The sequence below is a fragment of the Cyprinus carpio genome, chromosome B6 (genome assembly GCF_018340385.1).
Source record: "Cyprinus carpio isolate SPL01 chromosome B6, ASM1834038v1, whole genome shotgun sequence".
In the NCBI taxonomy this organism is placed as follows: Eukaryota; Metazoa; Chordata; class Actinopteri; order Cypriniformes; family Cyprinidae; genus Cyprinus; species Cyprinus carpio.
This window is the reverse complement of record NC_056602.1, coordinates 104,748-110,101: the sequence shown is the minus strand read 5'-3', so window position 1 is coordinate 110,101 and position 5,354 is coordinate 104,748. Positions and strand designations below refer to the sequence as shown.

Genomic DNA, 5,354 nt, shown 5'->3' with positions numbered 1-5,354 from the left:
ATTTGTATCTGTATTTGTATCTTCCTATTCAGTGTTCTAAAATATAAAATTAATAATTTCTAAAATACATTTATCATACAAGTAGGAAGATTTCATGACAAACATTTAGTGAATGAATTAATTGAAGGCTAACATTTCATTATGCAGAACTATTTAAACAAGTCTTTTTTGAACTTCACTAAACAAATGTGCATGTGCCACACAAACCAGCAAAAGTTAAGAAGCAAACATGTAGACCTAGAAGAAAATGTATCTGTATTTAAGTTGATTATTAGCCTATACTCTTGACAGAGAGCTGGTTTGGTTTTTGAGAGATGGAGATGGCAACGCGGCTGTTCATAGGGCAATCGCGCTGATTATTCATTCGTGCATCATATCGGTGCCTATAAGGTTTAAATCATTGCCTTTTATATTACACAAATAATAGAACGTGTATAATGTAATATTTTCGGTAATATTAGGCCTGCTCTTGCCAAGCTCTGATTTCTGAGAGATGCACGTGTGTATGATTTGTTTTTAATTCACGTTCATTCACTTCACACACTCACTGAGTGAATTTAGAGGTCTGTGTAAAATATTGCGCTGATCCCCTGCATCACCTGTGAATCTAGCAAACACCAGACTGTGCTGCAGCCTCAGCCGAATATTCGGGCAGAACTGTTCGTTAACTGTTATTTGTTTTTGAAGCCATTATCCGTGCCTTTCCGAATAAGGTATTCGGCTTCGGGCACACCCCTAACATGCTGTTTAGTGTTGATGATTGCATTATTTTTCACATGAATATGCTTACATATGAGATCACTGGTGTCTGCATTGTCCTAGCGTGTGTTTTTGATTGGGAGATTCTGCACTCATTCAGGAGATGTGTAATAGCGCCCCCTAGCGTATAACAGCAAGAACACGGAAACACGGAAAAATCCGTGTTTGGTGTGGAAAGAGTTAAGTTAGATAAGCGAGTAAATCACTTCAGTGCAGGTTCACTAGAAGCCTGAAAAAGCGTTGTTTCTTTTAGTTTATAGGAGGCTGGTTTAATGAACAGCGGTGGCAGTGTTTGTTTGTTCTCTGCCTGTGGTTCTGTCAGGGTCAGGGCTCACCGGTACTCTCTCTCCTGCAGGATCTCCACCGGGTCCAGACCGCAGGGCTTCTGAACCGGCGTGATGCGGTTCTGCTTCTGGTGCAGCGGCACCATGGTGGCGGGTTGAGACGGATGGGCCAGGTGTCCCGGAGACTGGGTCTGCGGCGGCATGACCGGAGACGCGGGGGGGGGGCGCGCACAGACGGTGGTGCGGGAGAGGGACGTCCGGTGGGCTGCGGCGGCATCAGCTTCTGAGGAGCGTTGGAGGGAGTCGCCGCGTTGACCAGAGGACCTGCCACACGGACACACATCATCACAGACTGCTTCACCTGAAGATGTTCAGCCATTGCTTGCTGCACGGATGCGCTCTCACCTTCAGGCCATGGTTTCGGAGGCCCGTTGTGGTTCTGGCCCTGAACACCAGCCGGGACTCCAGAAGGTCCAGGAGGAGGCATGTTGGGTCCCACCATCCCTGCGGAGCAACCAGCACAAACTAACCCTTTACTAAAGTCACCACAGACGAGCGCAGCGCCGCTGAATGTTCAGCACACTTCCACTCCAGCATTCAGAGACAAATCTGAATTAGGAGCAGTTACACACAGAATTTGAATTGTGACTTTAAGAACCTAGAAATTAAATTAAATAAAAAATTGAAAAACTATACAGTTTTTAATGATACATTTCATTGGAGTATTTTAAGAATTAAAGGGGTGGTTGATTGCGATTTCTTTTTTAACTTTAGTGAGTGTGTAATGTAGCTGTTTAGAGCATAAACACTATCTGTAATGTTATGGCACTGAAAGTTACATGGGAAGGAGATCTTGTCTTTTAAAGAAAAGTCTGTTTAATGCCTACAATTATGATCGGTAGGGACTACAATGAGCTACTTTCCAGGTTGGTGACATCACAAACCCTGCAAATAACAAAAACCCCGCCCCCGGAAACAAAGGGGATGAGGCTATGTTGCGTGGCTTTTCCACCGGAGCACATGCAACTATTGCCCGTAATGGTGAGGGACGTGAGGTTTCCGGACAAAGTGCAATACGCGGTTAACGAATCACAATACACTGAGCCAGCTAACTGACCTAAGCCCATTGTGTATTTAAGAGGGAGTGGCATCACAGAAACAGGAAGTCAACAGCGGCGTAGAATAAAGGTAAAATATATGAAAAATAAGGCGTTTTTTTTTTAAACATTACACTGTACCCCATAAACACAATCAAGTCTAGAAAAAAAGCAACCACCCTTTTAATAATGATATTAATAATCAATACTTGAAAAGCCACTAATAGGAAATCAATGGTGTCAATATTAAACAATGTCACAAAATTTACATTGGATTAATGACATTTCTCAGCTGTGCGACTGCAATTCAGTCAGTTCATCTTCCTGTCAACTCAGTTCAACCTCCTACAGGACCAATTTAATTCAATTCACATTAAATCAAATAACTAAATTCTGAATTTTGCCCAAACCTGCACTCCGTAACCAGTGAAACATTACAGTACGTACCTCGTGAGCAGATGAGTAATCGCATCATCAGTGACTGAGATCTGTGTGTGTGTGTGTGTGTGTGTGTGTGTGTGTGGGGGGGGGGGGTTAGGAGAGTCAGATCTGCTCACCATGTCCTCGGCTGAAGCCGGCGCTCCCTCCTCCGCCGGGCGGCAGGCTGGTCAGAGACGGTCCCTGGGGCATCCCCGGCATGGGCCGCTTGCCCTGCACCGCCATCTGCAGGTGTTCTGGGAGCGGCTGCCCGCGCGCCAGCATCTTATACGCCATGATCTGCGCCCGCAGCTGGTGCAGCTGGCTCTGGTTGAAGGGCGTCGGAGCGGAGGAGCTGCTGGAGCCCGGGGCCGCGCTTTGGCTTCCCAGACGGTTCTGCTGCGGGAGGGTCTGGACGTCCACACCGTCCAGCGAGGCAGAGCTGGAGCCAGGGGTGGACAGGAGAGGACCGGACGGAGGCCCGCTGGCGGACACAGGACTGGACACGTGCTCTGAAGAGCCCAGCGGAGACAGGTATCCTGCAGGAGGAGACACACAGCAGTAACACATCGTTTCGTTTGGGATGTAACACAGAGGGTTTGGTTTTTCTAATAATGTATAAATTCTACATATACAGCAGATATTGCTTTTTTTGTTTGTCAAAGAGTTTGTTTGTATTCTGATCATTTCTGGATCATTTGTTAAGATGTTTAAATGTGAATATTAAGATCAGAGTTTGTTTGTATTCTGATCATTTCTGGATCATTTGTTAAGATGTTTAAATGTGAATATTAAGATCCTGGTGAATGTAAATGGATAAAGGAAACAACTAATTGTTTTATTTGTTCATATAACTGTTTTTAAAAGTTACCGTGTTATCATAGCAGATGCACAGCAGACAGACTGTTCTGAGATCAGAGAAAATAGATCATTTGTGTTCCAAGGATATATCAAAATGCTTAAATGTGAATCTTTATAAAAGTTTTATAAAAAAATAACATTCTCACTGTTGTTTGTTGTTTTTGTTTTAATACATTAATTGATTGATTCAATGCATTAGATTAAACTACAATAACTACAAATCCATCATTTCGTCACCTCCATCAGATGAATATTTTGATAATATTTTACTATGATATTTTATATTTGTGGAGGAATTGTCTGCTAACATGAGAATGTGTTTTGTAATATTAAAAACATCTGGATTGCTGTTAAATATAAAGACAAATAACAAAAATAAACAGTCCAAGGTTAAAAGCACATTTTAATAGAAAAGGGAAAAGTTGGGAGTTTGCATCAAAGCATAGCTCAGAAGCTTAGTACATATAAGATAAATAAATGTAGTCTGCTGCTGGTGAGGAGCATGAGGTGCGTGACCTTGCGAGTGCTGGTCCATCGGGCTCCCTGGACGGGTCATCCCACTGTGACCGGCCCTCATCGGAACCACCTTCATCTGACTGAAGCGAGCGTCTTCTGAAAGGTTCTCCTCCACCGGCTTTAGGACAAAGAAAGACATTAATAGAGATATGAGTTCTTCTGTAGTGTTTTAGGTTGGTGTAGACCTCCACCTTGTGCATCTGGTGCAGACTCTCCTGGCTGTACCCCGCAGACGCTTGCGGAGGAAAGGAGAGTCCTGTGGAAGTGGCTGGTCCAGGACTGGGGCCCATCATGCTGTGTGAGGACCCAGGGGACAGTCCGGACCCCAGCACGGCCCCTGGAGACGGGCCCGGACCAGGCGAGGGCCCCGGACAGGGCGTGCCTCCTAACGAGGGCTCCGGGGTGGACATGCCACAGACTCAGCCTGCATTTGAGGTTTAGGAAAGAACGTTTGTGCCCATTAAAGTCTGACTTTATGAACTATCACCATAAAACAATATCTGCTCTCTCTCTCTCTCTCTCTCTCTCTCTCTCTCTCTCTCTCAATAAGCACAATTTATTTACATGACTAGACTTTTCTTAAGGGACTTTTTTCTCTTCCAAAACAATGCTGCAGTTTTTAATTTAAATTGCTCCCTCTGGGATCAATGATGCTTCATAACATCATCGTGTTAAAGAAGTGAATTACAGAGAATAAATACAGATTCATTCAAATAATATCAGCGACTGGCGGGAAACATCACACCTTGATAGCAGTTCATGCAGCTTTGACCAGTTAAGTATCTTTCTTTTTTTTCCAAATCATTTTATTTAATTTTTTTTTTTAATCTATTTTACACAAGAAAAATTCCCTATACAAATTCCCATTTTGAGACTGCATTAGTTTCCATGACTTGTCCAGGCCTGAGGAGCTCCGTTTGTAAATGGACTGTATTGTCCAGCTCTTCTGTGAGAGATGATGATGAGGCAGGAGGAAGAATCAGAGTCAGATCATTCTGTCCCTGGAAACATCCAACAGCAGCTCGTCTGGGGAAATAAGCCAAGCATGCACATTTGACAGGAGACTACAATGTCGTCCAGCTCGAGCCGCTGCAGTGATCCTCCGCCGAACATCTGCACGCGTCCTCGCGTCGGATCCGGAGTCACAGCGACGCAGCGCGAGAGAAATCATGACGCACGCAGCGCCAGACAGCAGCCTGATGATGTGCTGGAGCTCACACTGCAGACATCGACACGATCATAATTCCTTGCGTATTTAATCAGACTTACCCTCGATATAATAAACGAGCTCGAGCCGGTGCGGTTGATTACCGAGCAGCGCCGCAGACACCCGCGGGTTCCGTTCATTCGGTCTGTGCTCCTGTACGGAGCGCCGCGGCGGACACGGACCTCCAGACGCTCGAGAGAGAGACAGCCAACG

General features: G+C 44.9%; 1 pseudogene; it reads right to left on the bottom strand.

Annotated features, from left to right (window-relative positions):
* Window positions 1–5,354, bottom strand: part of LOC109080700 — a 28,493-nt pseudogene extending 23,139 nt beyond the window's left edge.